Here is a 21,560-nt window from a genome sequence, read left to right as displayed (position 1 = left end):
GTATTCCTGTCTTACTGCTTGTTTGGCCTGAGGCATCCAGCACTGGAGTTTGCAGGCAGTTGGATAGAGCTGGGTCTTGGTGCTGAGATGAGGACCTCTGGGAGGCCTCACTCCAATTAATATTCCCTGGGGTCTGAGGTTCCCTGTTAATCCAGTAGTTTGGACTTGGAGCTCCCACCACAGGAGCTCGGCCCTGACCTCTGGCCTGGGAAGCAAGGTCCTGGAAGCTGTGTGGTGTGCCAAAAAAAAAAAAAAAAAAAAGAGCAGTACAACGTCAAAGAATAAAAAACAAAATAAAATTAGAATAAAAGATTTATTAGGAGAAATAAAAATATAAATGAATCAATAATGAATCAACAGGGTAAAACAGAACCCCAATCTGAAAGACGAAAAAAGGAAAAAAAAAAAGCCTTAGCTATGGGGATGGAGTTTAGGCAGGGGTGGAACTTGGGCAGGGGTGGCGTTTAGGGTGGGGTGGGACCTAAGCGGGTGGTGGAGTGACGTTTGAGCCTGGAGTGGGGCCTTGGCTCAGGACACAGGCAGCCAGAAAAGGCCGTGGGGGCTCGGCCTAGGCAGGGCAATGTTCAAGCGTGGGGTGGGGGCCTCTGTTTAGGACCTGTGTGGAAGGGGAGAGGCAGCATGTCCAAAGGAGGGCCTCTGGAGTGTGGAGTTCTGGAGTTTGGAGATAAGGCCTTCGGTGAGGGCTGAAGGGGGCCCAAGGGGGCAGAGGAATCCTGGACATGCTCCCTTTTGATCCTCTTCCTTCCCAGTGGTCCCCCAATTTCCTGCTTCGGGTGCAGGATCCCTTCCCCTCCCCCAGCCACCTCTCAGGGGCACCAGTCCCGTCCCGCCTCCACTTCTTGTCCCCCTTCACTTCCCCCATGCCCCATGTCCTACCCGGTTGTTGCAGGTTCCTCCCATCCCCTTAGGTGTCCGTGGTCCCCCACCGGTGCCTGGTAGGTGCCCTAGTTGTGCGGAGACGTGAATTCCATGTCCTCCTAGTCCGCCATCTTGACTCTGCCCTCCGTGCTCTTTTTACAACACAGATGTGATCATGTTTGGTTTCTCATTGTTTGACATTGTTTGGACAGTCCAGAATGTTAATCATATGGAGAATTCCTGTTGTACATAATATATCCATAATCCCTGAAACATAATATATATTATATGTGTGTGTAAATTTCATTTCCGAATCTTCTGGAACAAAATAGTCAAACCTTTTCTCAGGATAAAATATTCAAAGCATGAAAATTGTACTTTCAAGTATACAAATGATATATTTATAGTTGCTGAATTTTTTGAAATACCTTATAGAATATATTCTTGTATTTCTCATCCCTTTAACTTTGAAGCTTTTACCAAAAGAGCCTATTTGTGGCTTACACTTGAGATTTTGAAAGCAGTTTTCTCCTAAGACTTGGTTTCTTGTGTTCCTTCTCAGACAAAGCACCAAAACGGAAGGCAAAACTAGGCTTTCTTCATGAACTATACCAATCAAAAATGTAATGGGGAAAATGTTTCTTTAGAGCTTTCCCTAGCACACTTTTCCTTCTCTACTATGTAGACCATTAGCTAACTCTCTTGTGACATTTGTAAGTTTTTTGATACAGAAGAATTATTTTTGTAAGTACTTTATGAATAAAATAGATGTGTATGATTACTGAGATGACTGTTGTTCCTGCAAATATTTATTACAGTAATCTGACAAATATTATATTACAGATATAACTATTCTATCCACCTCAAATTACACAGGATGCTTATTTCTGAAATAATAATGGTTCCAGCCAGATGATTTTTTTTAAGTCCATTGAAATATTTTCAGATTTCATATTGTAACTAGCCTTTAAGAAACTATTCACTGTTGAGTATTGTATCAAAGAAAAATATCCTCGATTATGCAAAAATGTTATTAGAATATTCCTCACTTTTACAGCTACATATCTATATCAGGCTGGGTTTTCTTTATAAAATTCTACTAAAACAACATATTGCACTCATAGAATGAGAAGATATGAGGATCTCTGTTTAAGTTAGATATTAATCAGATTTAAAAATGTAAAACAATGCCACTGTCCTCACTACTATTTTTTTGTTTTGGAAAATGTAATTATTCCTCATAAAAATATGTTATGCATGGTAATATTTAATGAATTTATCATTGTTATTTTAAGTGCATTAATAAATAACAGGATTTAATCCTGACATATATATATGTAACCTGATTTCCTTTGTTTCAACCATATTATTAAAAATTTTATTATGGGATATACTATTCTTTATGGTATTTATTATTTTCAGGAGAGAAATGGACATGATGTGTTATCAAACAAAGCTTTACCCTTTCTTTTAATTATCTTTATCAGAGAGACAATTGTATAGCTCTGCTTATATACTTATATTGTTTTCTTTCTTTTTTATTATTTATTTATATTTATTTTGGCTGTGCCGGATCTTAGTTGTGGCATGCAGGATCTTCGTTGTGACATGCAGGCCCTTAGTTTCGGCATGAGGCCTTAGACGACCAGGGAAGTCCCACTTATATTGATTTAAAATTTTTTCTAAATTACTATTTGAATACCACATTTACACTTGAAGGTAATTTGCCTATTTACAAATTTGAATATCCAATAAAAGTTTCGGGTTCATATATATTTATTATATGCCATAGAGAGTTTGCTATCAAATGATTCTCCTTATATTTCCATTTGCTGCAAAGAACATTCTGGAATTTCTCCTCCTGCCTTCTGCCAATGTCATCAAACATATGGCTTGATACTGAACATCTTGGACTAAGGAGGCAATTTTTGAAATTGAAATTAGACATAATTGATTTCTCTGTCTTTTCCACCTCTTTTTCCTTTATCAAAGAACTAGATAAGGTATCCCATGAAGCTGTATCCCATCCACTATTCTTTTTTTTTTTTTTAAGAAGATGTTGAGGGTAGGAGTTTATTAATTAATTTATTTATTTTTGCTGTGTTGGGTCTTCGTTTCTGTGTGAGGGCTTTCTCTAGTGGTGGCAAGCGGGGGCCACTCTTCATCGCGGTGCACAGGCCTCTCACTATCGTGGCCTCTCTTGTTGCGGAGCACAGGCTCCAGACGTGCAGGCTCGGGTAGTTGTGGCTCACGGGCCTAGTTGCTCCGCGGCATGTGGGATCCTCCCAGACCAGGGCTCGAACCCATGTCCCCTGCATTAGCAGGCAGACTCTCAATCACTGCACCACCAGGGAAGCCTCTATCTTCTATTCTTTATCTCTATTCCTTGGGTCAGTACTAAGTGGTCTTACTCTTTTTTACTGGGATTAAAAACCACTCTACAATAATATCTCCCTAAATTCCTAAAGTATACAACTAAAACAACTCAAAGGGGAAAAAAACACTAAAATAATATCAAATAATAATCATTTTCTATGTGCCAGGTGCTTTATATATAGTATTGTTAATCTCACAAGAACACACAAGGTACGATTTATTATATTATCCATTTTTCATATGAGGAAACTAAGTTTCAAAATTCTTCTTGAGTTCAGATTGCTAATAAGTGGTAGACCTGGAATTCAAACCCAGGACTCTATATACCTCAGTCAGAGATAATAAATGTGAACAGGACTTGAAATCAAGTCCCCTGATACTGTGCTCTTTCCATTACACCATGTACCTTATGGATAACTTATGTTACTGCAAGTAGTAATAATAATCACAATATCAACAGAGTAAAAAAGGCAACCCACACAATGGAAGAAATATGTGTAAGTCATTTATCAGATAAGGGATTAATATCCAGAATGTATAGAGAACTCCTAAAACTCATCAACAAAAAAACCAAACAGGGCTTCCCTGGTGGCGCAGTGGTTGAGAGTCCGCCTGCCGATGCAGGGGACACGGGTTCGTGCCCCAGTCCGGGAAGATCCCACATGCCGCGGAGCGGCTGGGCCCGTGAGCCATGGCTGCTGAGCCTGCGCGTCCGGAGCCTGTGCTTCGCAACGGGAGAGACCACAACAATGAGAGGCCCACATACTGCAAAAAAAAAAAAAAAAAACAAAACAAACAAACAAAAAAAAACAGCTCGATTCAAAAATCAGCAAAGGACTTGAATAGACATTTCTCCAAAGAAGATATATAAATGGCCAATAAGCACATGAGAAAAAGATCAACAACATTAATCATTAGGGAAATACAAATTAAAAGTAAAATGAGATACCACCTCCCATCCAGTAGAATAGTTAATATCAAAAAACTAGAAAATAAAAAGTATTGGCAAGGATTTGGAGAAAGTGGAACCCTTGTGTACTGTTGGTGGGAAAGTAAAATGGTACAGTGGAAAACAGTATGGTAGTTCCTCAAAAAATTAAAAATAGATTTACCATAAGATCCAGCAATTCCACTTCTGGGTATGTACCCAAAAGAATTGCAAGCTGCGTTTCAAAGAGATGTTTTGTACAACCATGTTCATAGCAGCATTATTCACAGTAGCTAAAACATGGAAGAAACCCAAGTGTCCAGTAATGGATGCATACACTGTATGTAATATATACACACAATAGAATATTATTCAGCCTTAAAAAGGAAGAAAATTCTGACATATGCTACAACATGAATGAACCTGGAGGATATTATGCTAAATGAAATAAGACAGTCACAAAAATCAAATTCTATATAATTCTACTTCCATGTGGTACTTAGAGTAGTCAAACTCAGAGAAGCAGAGGGTAGAATGGTGGTTGCCAGCAGCTGGGGGGAAGGTGGAATTAGGTGTTATTGTTCAATGGGTATAGAGTTTCAAGAAGAAATAGAACTGTCTTTGTTCACAGATGACATGGCTGTTTATACAAAAGGTGTGAAATAACTGCCAAAAACACCTTTCTGGGACTAATAAGCAATTATAGCAAAGTTGCAGCATACAAGGTTAATATACAAAAGTATATGGCTTTCCTGTGTACCAACAATGAACAAGTAGAATTTGAGATTTTAAAAAATAGCACATATATTAGCACCCCTGCCCACAAAATGAAATACTTAGGTATAAATCTAACAAAATATGTGCAAGATCTAGTTGAAGAAAACTACAAATCTCTGATGAAAGAAATCAAAGACCTAAATAAATAGATATTCCATATTCATGGATAAGAAGACTCAATATTGTCAAGATGTCAGTTCTTCCCAACTTGATATATAGATTCAATGCAATCCTAATAATCTTAAGAAATTATTTTTTGGATATCCACAACTGTTTCTAAATGTACATGGAGAGATAAAAACCCAGAATAGCCAACACAATATTGAAGGAAAAGAACAAAGTCAGAAGGCTGACACAAGCTGACCTTAAGACTTACTATAAACTACAGTAATCAAGACAGTGTGGTACTGGCAAAAGAATAGACATGTAGATCAATGGAATAGACTAGAGGGCCCAGAATTATACCCATATAAATATAATCAACTGATCTCTGACAATGAAGCAAAGGCGACACAATGGAGCAAAGGTAGACTTTTCCACAAATGGTGTTGGAACAACTGCACATTCATATGCAAAAATGTGACTCTAGACACAGACCTTATACCTTTTACAAAAATTAACTAAAAATATATCACAGACCTAAGAGTAAAATGCAAAACTATAAAACTCCTAGAAGATAACATTGGAAAAAATCTATATGACCTTGGGCATGGTGATGACTTTTTAGGTATAACACCAAAGGCAAAATCTATGAAAGAACGGATAACCTGGGCTTCATTAAAATTAAAAACTTCTCCTCTGCAAAAAGACACTGTCAAGAGAAGGAGAAGACAAGCCAGAGTGGGAGAAAGTATTTGTAAAAGACACATCTGATAAAGGTCTGTTATCCAAAATATACAAAGAACTCTTACAACCCAACAATAACACAACCTGACTAAATGATGGGCTAAAAATATGAATAAACACCTTATTAAAGAAGATACAGTTATCAAATAGTCATATGAAAAGATGCTCAATAACACATTTCATCAGGGACTTGCAAATTAAAACAAGGTATCACCATACATCTATTAGAATAGCTAAAATTCAAACCATTTGGTTACATCAAATGTTGAGGATATGCAGCAACAGGAACACTCATACATTGCTTGCAGGGATGCAAAATAGTACAGCCACTCTGGAAGGCATTTGGTGGCTTCTGAAAAACAAAACATAATTTTACCACCCAATCTAGCAATTACGATTTTGGTATTTAGCCAAAGGAGTTGAAAACTCATGTTAACACAAAACCTGCACATGGATGTTTATATCAGCTTTATTCATAATTACCAAAACATGGGAGGAACCAATATGCCCTTTAGTAGGTGAATGGATAAATAAACTGTGGTACATCCAGAAAAAGGAATATTATCACTGAAAAGAAGTTATCAAGCCATGATAAGACACAGAGGAACATTTATCACATATTACAAAGTGAAAAAAGCTAATCTGGGAAGGGTATATCTTATATGATTGCAACTATATGGCATTCTGGAAAAGGCAAAACTATGGAGACAGTAAAAAGATGAATGGTTGCCTGGGGTTAGAGGGAGAAAAGGATGGATAGGCAGAGCACAGAGGAGTTTTAGGGCTACTATGTACAATACTGTAATTGCAGTTACATGTCATTATACATTTGTCAAAACTCATAGAATGTACAACACCAGGAATGAATCTTAATGTAAATTATGGACTTCGGGTGATAATAATTGTATCAACTCTCCATTTCCGAGGATTTGTTGTTGCTGCTTATTGTAGTTGTTATTGTTCAATGACTTTTCTAAACGGACAAATTCTGTAGTCTATTCTTTGTTTTATGTGGCTCCTGAAGTCTCTGTTATATTATCTTAGTGGTCAGCAAATGATTGGGAAGAGTCCTTAAACACAGGAGTACCTGGGAGAGATTGCAGGTTTGGTTCCAGATCACTGCAATAAAGCAGATATCTCAATAGAGTGAGTCACATAAATTTTTTGGCTTCTCAGTACATACAAAAGTCATGTTTACACTGTACTGTAGTCTATTATGTATGCAATAGCATTATGTCTAAAAAAACAAAGTACATACCTTTATTTTAAAACTTTATTGCTAAACCTATATTGCTAACTATATTACTAATGCTTTAATGCTTAATCTGAGCCTTCAGCAAGTTGTAATCTTTTTGCTGGTAGAGGGTCCTGCCTTGATGTTGACGGCTGCTGACAGATCAGAGTGGTCAGCAGGGTGGTCAGCTGAAGGTTGGGGTGGCTGTGGCAATTTCTTTCTTTTTTTTCATATTTGTTTTTTGCTGCATCAGGTTTTAGTTGCGGCACGTGGGATCTTTTTTGCGGCACGCGGGATCTTTTGTTGTGGCGCGGGCTTCTCTCTAGTTGCGGCCTGCGGGTTTTCTCTCTCTAGTTGTGGCATGCAGGCTCCAGAGTGCATGGGTCTGTAGTTATGGCTCGCAGGCTTAGTTGCCCCGCGGCATGTGGGATCTAAATTCCCTGACCAGGGATCGAACCCGTGTCCCCTGCATTGGAAGGCAGATTCTTTACCACTGGACCACCAGGTAAGTCCCGCGATTTCTTAAAATAAGACAACAATGAAGTTTGCCGCACTGACTCTTCCTTTCACTAACAATTTCTCTGCAGCATGCAGTGCTCTTTGATAGCATTTTACCCACAGCAGAACTTACAAAATTGCAGTCAATCTTCTCAAACCCTGCTATTGCTTTGTCAACGAAGTTTATGTAATATTCTAAATCCTATGTTTTTGTTCAACAAAGTTCAGAGCATCTTCACTTGGAGTAGATTTCATTTCAAGAAAACACTTTCTTTGCACGTCCTTAGGGAGCAACTCCTCATTCATTAAAGTTTTATCATGAGATGGCAGCAATTCAGTCACACCTTCAGGTTCCACTTCTGATTCTGGTTCTCCTGCTATTTCCACCCCATCTGCAGTTACTTCCTCCACTGAAGTCTTGAACCCCTCAAAGTCATCCGTGAGGGTTGGAATAAAGTTCTTCCATACTCCTGTTAATGTTGATATTTTGACCTCTTCCTGTGAATCACAAAGGTTCTTAATGGCATCTAGAACTGTGAATCCTTCCAGAAGGTTTCCAATTTACTTTGCCCAGATCCATCAGAGGAATCACTATGGCAGCTACACCCTACAAAATGTATTTCTTAAATAATAAGACTTGAAAGTCGAAATTACTCCTTGATTCACGGACAGCAGAATAAATGTGTTAGCAGGCACAACATTAATCTCACTGTACATCTCCATCAGAGCTCTTGGATGACCAGGTTCATTGTTGATGAACAGTAATATTTTGAAAGGAAACTTTTTTTCTGAGCAGTAGGTCTCAACGTTGGGCTTAAACTATTCAGTAACCTGTGTCATAAACAGATAGGCTGTCATCTACGCTTTGTTGTTCCATTTATAGAGCACAAGCAGAGTAGATTTAGCATAATTCTTAAGGGTCCTAGGATTTTTGGAATAGTAAATGAGCATTGGCTTCAACTTAAAGTCACCAGCTGTGTTGGCACCAGCAAGAGTCAGCCTGTCCTTTGAAGCTTTGAAGCCAGGCATTGACTTCTCCAATCTAGCTATGAAAGTCCTAGATGGCATCTTCTTCCAATATAAGGTTGTTTCATCTACACTGAAGATCTGTTGTCTAGTGTAATCACCTTCATTAATGATCTTAGCTAGATCAGGATAACTTGCTATAGCTTCTACAACAGCACTTGCTGCTTCAGCTTGCACTTTTATGTTATGGAGATGGCTTCCTCTTTTAAACCTCATGAACCAACCTCTGCTCACTTCAAACTTTTCTTCTGCAGCTTCCTCACCTCTCTCAACCTTCACAGAGTTGAAGAGAGTTATGGCTTTGCTCTGGATTAGGCTTTGGCTTAAGGGAATGCTGTGGCTGGTTTGATCCACTAAAACTTTCTCCATATTAGCAATAAGGCTGTTTTGCTTTCTTATCATTCGTGTGCTCACTGGAGCAGCACTTTTAATTTCCTTCAAGAACTTTTCCTTTGCATTCACAACTTGGCTAACTGTTGGTGCAAGAGGTCTAGCTTTCAGCCCGGCATGATTTCCTCACTAAGCTTAATCATTTCTAGTTTTTGATTTAAAGTGAGAGACATGTGACTCTTCCTTTCACTTGAACACTTAGATGCTACTAAAGGGTTATTAATTGGCCTAATTTCAATATTGTTTTTTCTTAGAGAACAGGGAGGCACGAGAAGGAGAAAGATGGGGAACAGCTGGTTGATGGAGCAGTCAGAACACACACAGCATTTATTGACTATGTTCTCTGTCTTATATGGGCATGGTTCATGGTGCCCCAAAACAATTACAATAGTAACGTCAAAGATCACTGGTCATGGATCACCATAAGTATAATAATAATGAAAAAGTTTGAAATATGGTGAGAATACTAAAATGTGACAGAGACATGAAGTAAGCAAATGCTGTTGGAAAAATGGTGCCGATAGACTTGCTTGATGTGGGGTTCCCACAAACCTTCAATTTGTAAAGAATGCAGTATCTGCAAAGCACAATAAAGTGAAATTAATATCATGAGGTATGCCTGTACCTGGAACCAAAAAATCTTCCAGTCTTTGCAGAGGGCTCATACGTGTTTGTAGTGGCCCGCTTTCAACACTTGCCAGGATCCTTACAATTCTACCTTAGCCTTTATTTCCTGCTTTCTTAGAGCCTTAAGGTCAGTGGGAGGTGAAAATTTCAGAGTTTTTTTTGGTTTCTACTGAGCATGCACACAGCCCGATGCATGCATTTGGCCTTCTACATTCTCAGGACTTTGTCAGAGCTTTGTAAGCCCTTACTGGACACTCATTCCCCAGCCTTTCCTCACAAGCTTTTTGTTTAGTCTGCTGTTTGCCCCTGCTGTTAGTGATCACCACAGGCAGTAGTAACCTAAGATATTAGACTGTAAATATTTTCAACAAATACTCCTGGGAAGGAGATTTCGCACTAGGCTAGTTTGTAGTTAGGCAAAATAAAGACACGCCTTTAAGCCACTATTCTAGGAAGCCACCAGGCAGATTAGAACAAATAACTAATCACAATTCATTGTTCACTCTGGTACCAGGAATGCAGGCTGTTATTCTCACAGCTACCACTGATCTAAGGAGAGGGGGATGGGACTGGAATCCCATTAGTACTTACTAAGAATCAGCTATTTTCCTTAAATAAGTATTTTTGCCAGGTTGCTGCAGGTCTTTGGCTAATTTCCAGAGTTCAAAAAAAGTTGATTCTGGGCTTCCCTGGTGGCGCAGTGGTTGAGAGTCCGCCTGCCGATGCAGGGGACACGGGTTCGTGCCCCGGTCTGGGAAGATCCCACATGCTGTGGAGTGTCTGGGCCCGTGAGCCATGGCCGCTGAGCCTGCGCGTCCAGAGCCTGTGCTCCGCAACGGGAGAGGCCACAACAGTGAGAGGCCCGCGTACCGCAAAAAAAAAAAAAAAAAAAAAAAAAAAAAGTTGATTCTGACAGTTGTTTGCCCATTTTTCATTGGGAATTTTGCCAAATAATTTTTTTAAATGTTTGCTGAGATACAACTCATTAGAAAGTTCAGTTTTGTGGCCAGGATTCAATTGTTGGTGGAACCTCTATCTTTGACATCTTGAGGAATCTTAGTTTATGGCAGCTGTGCAGCTAAGAAGATGTCCAAAAGAGGTTGTACAAGTCTAGGCAAGGTCAGATCCTGAGAAGGTTTAGCTCTAATATGACCCTCAACTTTTCAGATCCTTAAACTCTAAAGAGTTACCTCTAATTCTCAGAAATGATTCATGCTAACCACATAAGAAACTAATTTATAAATCATAATGTCAATAAATTATTTCATAATGCAAACTACTTCTGTCAAGATAACCAATATCAGACCATTTTTTGGTCTCTGTCTCCCAGTATGTTAGTACCCGTGGAAGAGACCAGGTCAAAAAATTGCTTGGGGGCTTCCCTGGTGGCACAGTGGTTGAGAGTCCGCCTGCTGATGCAGGAGACACGGGTTCGTGCCCCGGTCCGGGAGGATCCCACATGCCGCGGAGCGGCTGGGCCCGTGAGCCATGGCCGCTGAGCCTGTGCCTCCGGAGCCTGTGCTCTGCAACGGGAGAGGCCACAACAGTGAGAGGCCCGCGTACCGCAAAAAAAAAAAAAAAAAAAAAAAAAAAAATTGCTTTGTGAGCACAGGGTAGAATAATGCAGTTGGGTGTTATTGTAAAATATTTCTTCTAGGCAGGGTACCAGGGAGAACTTCCATCTCTAATTCTGAGCCTCATTTATAAAATGTCAATTACAGTAACTACTTAAAAGTATTGGTGTTAGGATTAAATGAAGTTACACATGTGCATGAATCATGATTTCACTATGACAGAAACCAATTCAACTTTAGCTTAGACAAAAAGGAAAACTTCATAATTCACAGAATCCAAGGAATGACTGAACAACCAAACCATAGGAAGAGCAAGAATAATACCTTCCTCTCTGTCCCTGTTTGACTTTACTCTGTGTGTTGCCTCTGTTCCCTGCAACTGCAGCTTAGTTTCCTGCGATATGGTGAGGAACACGGTCACTGATAACTCCCATGTTTTACATCTTACAATTTGGCTACCGAGATTCGACTTTTTTTTTTCCTTTCATTCTCAATTCCTGTTAGAAGATGTTTGGGTTATGTCCTTAACCCTGAAGAAACCAATTGTGGCCAAAGGACTGGGAACATGAAAGAACATGCAAGTCTCCCACAGGTGCTACAGGGTTTAAGCTGACAGAGGAACAGTGTGGTAAACTGTATTATTGCCCCCAATTATTGGCGCCTCACTTTCCACGTATATGTGACCTGAAGCTTCCTTTCCTTGTGGGAAGAGTATATATCCCCTCTCCCCTGAGGGAGCTTAGCCATACGATGTGATACTTGTGCAGAAGCTTTAAGAGGCACCATGATCTCCTGGCAGCTCCCTGGCTGCCCCACTCTGCCAGGAGATTGGGCAAGTCTCATGTAGGAGTGGTTTCTTCACCCTGGAATCCAGGATGAGACAGCACGTGGTGCACAGCCACAGTCTTCCCAAAGCCTGAAGCAGCACCGTAAGCAACTTGTAGTCTACATGTAACATACGCAAACGTTAGTCCTTTGTTTTCGAAGTCACTGAATTTTCAGAGTTGTTTGTTATATCGCATAACCTGGTGAAAGCTAATACAAGCAGTTCCCAGAAAAAGAGAGGGGAGATGCTGGCTGGTGAAACATTAAATTACTTAAAACAGTGCCTACAATACAGAATGCATTCAATATAGACTCCCCTGAGGAGCATCAATAAATCCTAACTTTCCAACTCCCATTTTTAGTGAGTCCTAAAAAAATCCTCGTCATAAAGGTGAATTATAATATATGGAGAAACCATAATTTATTCCTATGTCTTATATTTATTTATTCTATATGCTGATTGCACTTAGGAGACACCCTGGCCCTACTGGCAACTCAGGTTTTAACCATTCCTTAGGATGATGATCCACCTTCGGCAGTTATCTTGCTTTCTTCCACTCTCAATATTCAGAAGATTCTCCCAATCAGAGGCTTTGCTGCTTTCTCTCTCGTCTACATTTTTTTTTTCCCCAGTCTACATTTTGGTTTGCGTATTTCCTCCTTCTGTATACTTTCCCTGGAGAATTATAATCATTCATACAACTTCAACCTGCCAACGTAATTAAAACCTCCAAATGTATTTCTAGGCCAGATCTTGTTCCCGAGCTCTAGACACACCTACTCATCTGCCCACTGGATATCTTCACTTCATGTCCCATTGACACCTCAGACACAGCCACTTTACTCATCATCTTTCTTTTCAAATCTGTTTTCTTCTCCTCTTTCTTTTGGCCTGTACTACCTATCCTGGTTAATGGCACCACCATGTACCTAGTTGCTCACGCTAAACATTTTGGCATCACCTTCATTTTCTCCCCTTTCCTCGTGTCCTTGCTATTCCAATCATATAATTGTTTCAACTCCTGTAGAGTCTGTTCTCTACACGTGTCCCACATCGTCCTTTTCCTCTGGTTCTCCTTCTATGGCCTGCAGCTCAGTTCCATCAGACATTTAATGACTTCTTTAATTCTAATTGCTATTCTGAACGCTGCAGATAAAGAATGAATAAGGCATACTCCCTGAGGCCCAGGAACTCACTTTCTAGTCAAGAGGATAAACAGATCATTCCATTTATACAACAGGGTAAATGCTAAAACAGAGTTATGGATAGGGGACTATGGGAAGTCAGAGAAAGAATGCTTTACCTACACTAGCAGTTTGGAGAAGTGGAGAATTTTGAACTGAGAAACGATGATATGGAGTGAGCAGAGCAAACTAAAATGGACCACATTACATACACGGAGGGAGAACTGCCTTAGCAAACATGTGAATGAGGATAGCGGGTAGGCAATACTGAAGACTGAGGCTAGAGGGAGGGGTTAAGTGGGAGCTAAATCATGTAACGTGGACTGACTTAAGGAGCTTAGACTTAACCTTACAGGGCAGTAGTTTCAAACTGGGCTAAACAAAGCTCCTCAGGGTTCACTGAGTGGGCGAGGGCATGGAAGGCCAGCTGGGCTTCACAGCTTTGGTTCTGACACCTACTTCAAGGGGAACAGCTCAGCTAACCTTTATCCCATCATTTGCATAACAGTTCCCTGACCTAAAGGTGTTGGGTGTTTATCAAAATCACACACGTAACGGGGTTGGGGAGGGTATCATTAGCTTGGAAAGCATGAGTGCTGAACAGTTTAAGCCAACTGCTCTGAAAACGAGTCACAAGATGAGACATTCAGTTATTATTTCCACATAGCTTTCTATGATCTTTCACATCCAATCAGTACCTTGCACAAAAATGAGGTGACAGGAATCTTCTGTGATCACTTGCTTTCCACCAAGTTCAAAAAACCTTCTGTGGTCTTGTTACCACAATTTAAGATCTATTGTACCAAGAAAAACACTGTATTTGCTCCCTTTCCTTAACTCAGCTGTGGGAGAAAAGAAGTAAGCACTTATTGTTCAGCTCTCAAGGCAGATGTCAGTTTATTTGGGAGGCAGCAAGCAGAGGAGGAAAGACTTCTTGTCTTCTTTCCCCCCAGTTAGAGGTCTCAAAGTCCAAGCATTGTGTAAGGCTTCTGTAACTGGCAGGAGATACGGCTCCTCTTGGGTGGAAGCCTGGCTCCTCTGAGAGCCATCAGAGTTCTGCTCCAGGGGGAGCTGGAGTAAGAACAGCAACTCACCGAGGGCTTAATATGTTCTGGGTACCATAACTGCATTAACTTACTTAACCATTACAACGAAGCTAAGAGATAGGTACTGTGTGATCCTCATTTCAAGTATAAGGAAATTCAGGTACAGAAGCTAAGTAACTTGTTCCAGATACCTAGGTGTTAAATGGCAGGGCCAGAATTCAAATTCAGACAGTCTGGCTCCCGTATTTGATCTCACAGTCACTGAGCTAAAGCGTCTCCTTAAAAGTGGGTCTTACAGAGAGTCCTTCAATGCAAAGGGTGTAAAAGGCCAACCCCAGCAAGCCTAGCCTGGGACTAGGGCTTAGTCTTTTTAAAGTCAATTTATCTCATCTCTACCATTTGAAAAGAAAGCCCGTACAGTAAGTCCCCTACATACGAACTTTCGAGTTGCAAACTTTCAAAGATGCAAACGTGCATTTGCATGTCCAATCACGTAAGTTAGTTCACATGCCTGGCATACATTGTCACGCACGTGTGTCCTCTGCAAGTAGTTGTGTTTTTGTGTACTTTACTGTACCGTACTGTATACAGTAGTGCAGGATCTTTATTTCAAGCCCAGGATGTCCGGAAGCAAGTGTAAAAGCCGTGGTGATGTAGCTGGTACTAAGAAGCGCCAGGAATTGGAGGCCCAGAGAAAGGACGAAGAGAGACAAGAGGAAGAAGTAACTGAAGAACCAAAGAGATTCAGGACGCAGGAAATGGCACGGATATTTTCTTTATCTGAGGAGGCACGGTTAGTTTTTGAGACACAGGACTCAAACATAGCACGGTACACGAAGTTTGCAGCAGCCGTTCAAAATGCAACCCAGGGCTACCGTGTTATCTATGATGAGAAAAAAAGAGCTACTACCCAGACATCACTGGATCATTTTTTCAAGAGGGTAAATAGAATTGAATCCAGCAAGGAACCAGAAACTGTGCCGTCAATGTCAGGCGTGAGTGAAATTGCAGCTTGCCCTCTGTCTCCTGTTGCTGACGATCCTTCAGCTCTACCCTCTCCCACCTCCTCTCCCTCCTCCGGTCAGTGACTCTTCTTGCCTGTTCACTCGAAGCCAGCCCCTATATTCCAGCTGTTGTACTGTACTACTGTACCTTTCAAGGTACTGTACTGTAAGATGAAAAAATGTTTTCTTTACTTTTTGTTTTTTATGTATTATTTGTGTATTATAAAAAAGTATTATAAACCTATTACAGTACTATATAGCCGATTGTGTTAGTTGGGCCCCTAGGCTAACTCTGTTGGACTTACGAACAAATTGGACTTACGAACGCACTCTTGGAATGGAACTCGTTCGTGTTTAGGGAACTTACTGTACTTTGATGGTCCAGTTCCCCAAAGGTTGCTACAAAAGAAGTGGAGGCTGTGTCCTTATCAACTTGTTTACTAACACAGGTCAATTCTAATTGGGTCACCTATTTTATTTTGCTCAGGGAGGACACTATAAGTAGAAATTCTTGGGGCTTTTAACCACTAAGGAACCCCAGATCTTTAATGCCTTTTTTTCAAATGTACATTCTAAACCAAACAACCTCAGTGTGTAAACTTACACATTCAACATGACTCTTGCTTCCCCTTTTCTAAGGGAAATCTTTAATTAGGATTTAGAATTATTCTCCACACAAATAATTTTTTGAAAGTTTATAACACACAGCTGTAGGTGTTGGGGAGCCACTGAATGGGAAATTTGCTTTTTAGATTGTTCTAGCTTCAGCAAGGAAGATAAATTTAAGGGGTGCATGACTGAAGGCTGGATGATGAAAAGGCCATTATAACAGACAAGGTGAAAGATTAAAAGATGAACACAGGCCGTGGTAATAAGCATGGAGAGGAGAAGGCAGATTTTTAAAAATTTAGTAAGTAAAGAGGTGAAACTTGGTAATTATGCTGTTTATTATCCCTACAGCACCATTTTCTACCTTTCTTTGCCCAGCTCTGTGCCCTGGAGGGTGGCTGACTCTCTGGACTGTATCATCCAAAATCCCTTACTGGCCGGCTTTCGATTGGGTTCTGCTAGTAGGAGGCATTAGTAAGAGATTGGCGGGTAGGGGGAGAAAAAGGTCAGGGAATTCTCTCCTCTGCTTACGGCTGTAGTTCCATCTAGGTGGTCCCTCTTCCATAACTACAACTCTTTCTGGTTCTGCTAATACAGTCCTCTCCTTCTGCTTCTTCAGGTCTGTGGGTACCTCACAAACCTTGCTGACTCCCTTAACTTCCCTGACCTCTGTAAAGAGTCCTTTGGTTAAACTCTCTTTAATTAATAAGCCCTCTGAGTCTTTTTCCTGCTGGGACCTGGACTCGCAGTGATTGATGGGGAATGGGGAGAGGAGTACAAAGGGTTGAGGTGACTCCCAGGTTTAGATTCTTTCCTCTCAAATTGATTTTTAGCATTTTCCTGAGTGTTGTGTTAGGACATGCTCTATTCAGATTACTTGGAACCCATCCCTGGCACCACCACTTTGGTTGGCATTTCCAGCAGGAGATTCAGGCAGGTTCTCCAGAACCAAGCATGGTGCCTGGTGTAGAGCAGCACTCAATACATGGATTTTCTCTCTCAGTGTCTCTGAACTTTACTGTCACATTATTATAGGCCCCCATACACTCGGATTTTGAACTCAGCATTGGTCTGGCCATTGTTAGTTTTATATCTAACTTTGAGTTCTAGATTTTGAAATGTACATGGGACAGTTAGAAAGGGCTATGTAAAACAACAACAGAATTCCCAATTATAGTAAAAGCTTTGAAAACACTGAAGAAACTCGGATTATTTAGCAGTGAGAATGCATTAATGCAAATTTTAATACCCAAGCAGTTGGCCTATGGCTGTAGTGTTTTGTTGATTAAATTATAAAATTTTCTCTCCAACAAGTAATTCAGTATGATGAACATTCTATTCTTCATCATGTAACAATCACTTCAACTCACAAGAATTTAGTTGAGAGACTCTTCATAATTCTTGTTAAGTCATTAATTATATCTCTACTCCCTATATTGCCTTTATGCCTACACTGCCTACCCTAAATACTTCAAATACCCTAACAACCCCTATAGAAGACTGCCCCCATACCCTGCACCCCTCGCATGCACATTAGACTCACCAGGGAGCTCTTTAAAATTACTCATTCCCAGACTCCACCCCATGCCAATTAAATCAGCAATTTGGAAATGAGGCCTAGGTGTGGATATTGTTTAAAAGCTCCCCAGGACTTCCCTGGTGGCGCAGTAGTTGAGAGTCCGCCTGCCGATGCAGGGCAGGCGGGTTTGTGCTCTGGTCCAGGAAGATCCCACATGCCGTGGAGCGGCTGGGCCCGTGAGCCATGGCCGCTGAGCCTGCGCGTCCAGAGCCTGTGCTCCGCAACGGGAGAGGCCACAACAGTGAGAGGACCGCATACCGCAAAAAAATAAATAAATAAATAAAACTCCCCTAAAATGAACAAAGTTGAGAACAAGACTCCAAACCATAAAATAAAACCACCAAGATCACACAAAAAGATATGACTCTCTACAGAATGTATACACCCAAGATACCTTGTATCTGTTTATCCCTTGTTAATGAACTTCCTGTGAGCCTTTTCCCCCCATTAACCTTCAGTTTTTGCACACTGGAAAGCTGACTGAGAGCCCTTCAGTTGGTTTTGCTTCCTCGTTTGATGTGTGTGGTTTGTTGACAAGCTGCCCAGAACATGGTGAAAGACAACCACAATTAAACCACCTACCTCTGAGTCAGCAGTGGTTTTCTCCATCAGTGAGGTTTTTCTTAGGACCCTAAAAGAGGGTGAAAAAAGAGCATATAAATGAAGGAATCAAACAGACTCTCAAGAGCCGTTAAAGATAACAGTTTTGGTTGGGGAGCGGGAAGGCTATTGTGAACAAAAGAACGATGCTTTCAATATTTTCAAAGAAAGCTTTGACTAAGGATCAAGAAGTAAAATGTGTATTCTGCATTTGTTTTGCATCATGCTTCAGGGTTCTTCGTGATCAAATACGGGGTTCCTTCAAAAGTGAAAGGTAGGGCCTCCCTGGTGGCGCAAGTGGTTGAGAGTCCGCCTGCCGATGCAGGGGATAAGGGTTCGTGCCCCGGTCTGGGAGGATCCCGTAGGCCGCGGAGCGGCTGGGCCCGTGAGCCATGGCCGCTGAGCCTGCGCGTCCGGAGCCTGCGCGTCCGGAGCCTGTGCTCCGCAACGGGGGAGGCCACAGCAGTGAGAGGCCCGCATACCGCAAAAAAAAAAAAAAAAAGTGAAAGGTAATTGCAATAAATAGTTACTTTCAATAAATATACATGATCCTGAGTAATTCCAAGTCTTAGGAATGAGGTAATAAGAAAATAGTTTTTAAAATGTTTTCTATCTCAGTTTCTTACGGTGAGCAAATGTTCCATGTTATTTGTGTCAGTTCCATTTTTCCAAGTGACTTTCCCTATGTAGAGTGTCTTGAGTTATAGATAAACTACACAGGAATGCAGAGAACCTGTGATTTCTCTATCTAGGATAACTGCAATGTAACTTAGTGAGGCCTAGTAGCTCACAAAGTTATCTGAAGTATTTCAGAAGGGACATGAAGCATCCCTTGCACTTTTTTTAGCAGTAGTCACTGCCCACAGGTTGATACTGTAGATGATGAACAACCCAAGTTGGCTTCTTTTATTTCTTCTCTGCCCTTTCTCCACTTCCTGTCAAGTTTTCCCTCCATCTCAGCCTATGTTGACTTGGTAATAATATGTCCACTTTCAGTTTCATGCAGTCTAAATGTTTTAGGTAGTTTGGTTATCTCACAAACCAAACAGACCAAAAAACAAAACAAGGCAAAACAAGACAAAAGAAACCTTGCCCTGTGGAATGGGAAAGCAGACCCTGGAGTACAAGATAATCTGTAAAGTGAAGTATCACATAACTCAGAGCTGGGACTCAAAGAGGTGACCAGAATGATGAAGTCTAAAGTGATTTCTCCAAACAAAAATCTCTGGAGAGAATGATTGGGAGGTCTCCCTCTGCTTTCTGGAAAGAGATTCCAGCCAATTACATTTGACTATTAAAGGATATGAGTTGCATTTGATGCTGATCAAATGCTTAAACGTGTTAGTGACTTAATTAATTTTTAATAATCCAGCTAAGTTTTAAATGACTCTAGATAATAGTAACAACACATAGCATTAAATATGTATATATTACATATAAAATGCTTTTGTATATAATATCTCATTTGATGGTCATATCAATCTTGTGTCCAAAGTAGGAAAGGTAGCTTTGTTAGGCCTTCTTACAAATAATGACTCTTAAGGAAATGTTCTTAAATGGGCCACAAAGGACCCAGCTTGGACTAGAATGCATGTATTTTTTTTTTAAGTCTTTTCACGTTCTACCACATCACACTGGGACTCTCTAAGTCCTTAGCATTTCAGTTGTGTGAGGTGATGAAGGAAGTTTTCATATACTGAGGTATGGGGAAGACATTCTTGCTTACACATGATTTAACTTAAACTTTATGCTAACCAGAACAGCCTGTTTTGTGGCCTATTAAACATACATTGTACATTTGCTTTAACCATTAAAGAAAAGGGTGCCTTGTCCAGAAGTAACACGTCCATCTTTAAGATAGAGATAAATGTCTCCCTCTTCCTGGGACGTCAATGGTCAACGCTAGTACTCCTTAGATGACAAGGCTCCCTTCCCAGGCACAAGGCCATACTGACTCACTGTGTATGTGATGCTGTCTTTTTTGAAACCTTGAATGTACCCCTCTCGTGTTTGATATTCTGTGTTCCGACAAGATATAAAACTGTGCTGAAACCATGTTTCCTTGGAACAGTTCCTCAGAGCTACCCAAGAGGCTGTTTGTCAGGCTATACTTCTCAGTTTGGCTTAAAACTCTCTTCTATTCTTATTATAGATCAGTTATTGATGACTTCCCTCTACATAGTGAAATAAATACAACTCAATCTTAAATTTAGTAAAGCAGCAATTGAGGCTGAGAAAGAAATAAGGACCTTAAATGGTTGGGAAAGTCTAAGTGCAAAACCTAGGAGTCGGGGGATGTAGTTTCCACTAAAATTAAAAAATATGAGTACTTACTTTGAGCCAGACTCTGCTAGGTGCAAAGTTAAAAAATGGTTAAGAACCGATCCTGCCTTTGAGGAACTTTCTGACTATGGCAGCAAGTCACAATCTAGTGATCTGGACTTTGAAGAACTGATTAGGATTTACATGTGTGCTCAGAGGAAGGGTGGTGGTTCAGATAATCAGGTCAAAAGAGAAGGCAAGGGCTTCCCTGGTGGCGCAGTGGTTGAGAGTCCTCCTGCCCATGCAGGGGACACGGGTTCGTGCCCCGGTCCGGGAAGATCCCACATGCCGCAGAGCGACTGGGCCCGTGAGCCATGGCCGCTGAGCCTGCGCGTCCAGAGTCTGTGCTCTGCAGCGGGAGAGGCCACAACAGTGAGAGGCCCGCGTACTGCAAAAAAAAAAAAAAAAAAAAGAGAGAGAGAGAGAGAGAGAGAGAAGGCAAAAAGGCATATAAATGATTAACTTTTGAGTGAAGGAGCCCCCAAAGTTTGTCAGTTTGATACGGAAAATTGCTCTATTATTTTGTTTCTTAAGTAAAATACTCACCATCAGCATGTATGAAACCAGGGGCAAAAGAGACTTTTTTCAGCCGTAATTCCTATGCACCACCCCCTCCATTTAAAAGTTCTCAATCTACCCCTTAGGGTCCACACTTGAATGTAAAAAAACTTTTAAAATGTAACCACTATACAGTGGTGATATACCGAACAGTGAGATAAACCCTAAGCTCGTTTGAAGAAAACTCAACAGGGAGCCAGTGACTCGGGTTTGAGCCGTGCCTATGCTACGAACTGTTCTGTGATCTTGGGCAAGTAACTTCTCAGGACGTCCCTCTCGGTCTGTAAGATAAGTATGACCCAAAGGTCCACCTCACCGAGTCTTGTGAGGATGATTTTTTAAATGCCAGTGAAAGCATTTCCACTACTCCATTTAGGGTGCTTTTGCTATCTCCGGGCTCCTTCCACTCTCGCCACTTTGAGATTTGGTGCATCACGACCCAAAGGCCTTAAGCGTCACAATTGCCTGACCGTCTCTCCTCATACACACCCACGTCCCTCGCGCTAACTGAGTCTGCCGACGGAGGTCTCGTAGCTGAAGTCACACACTCCTAAAAGCCAGGAGAAAGGGACACAAAGCTCCGATTCCAGCCGGAGAGATGGGAGAGACGCGAGCAGGGAAGAAAGAGTTCGGAAAGATCCTCTACGCGAAAGAGCAATGGCTGCCCCGCGCCTCCC

General features: G+C 41.0%; 1 long non-coding RNA gene across 4 annotated transcripts; it reads right to left on the bottom strand.

Moving 5' to 3' along the window:
* Positions 1-903: 903 nt before the first annotated feature.
* Positions 904-21,555, bottom strand: LOC132487481 (uncharacterized). 4 transcript variants are annotated; one of them, XR_009531645.1, is made up of 4 exons: positions 20,872-21,555; positions 20,338-20,713; positions 17,986-18,034; positions 904-1,146 (listed from the first exon to the last, which is right to left on the bottom strand). It is a non-coding gene; the product is annotated as an uncharacterized LOC132487481 (long non-coding RNA). The 4 variants fall into 4 exon arrangements; XR_009531643.1 differs by lacking the exon at positions 904-1,146 and adding an exon at positions 5,929-6,158; XR_009531644.1 differs by lacking the exon at positions 904-1,146 and adding an exon at positions 9,179-9,531.
* Positions 21,556-21,560: the final 5 nt, after the last annotated feature.

The sequence above is a fragment of the Mesoplodon densirostris genome, chromosome 1, assembly GCF_025265405.1.
Source record: "Mesoplodon densirostris isolate mMesDen1 chromosome 1, mMesDen1 primary haplotype, whole genome shotgun sequence".
Lineage (NCBI taxonomy): Eukaryota > Metazoa > Chordata > Mammalia > Artiodactyla > Ziphiidae > Mesoplodon > Mesoplodon densirostris.
This window is presented reverse-complemented; position numbering and strand designations above follow the sequence as displayed.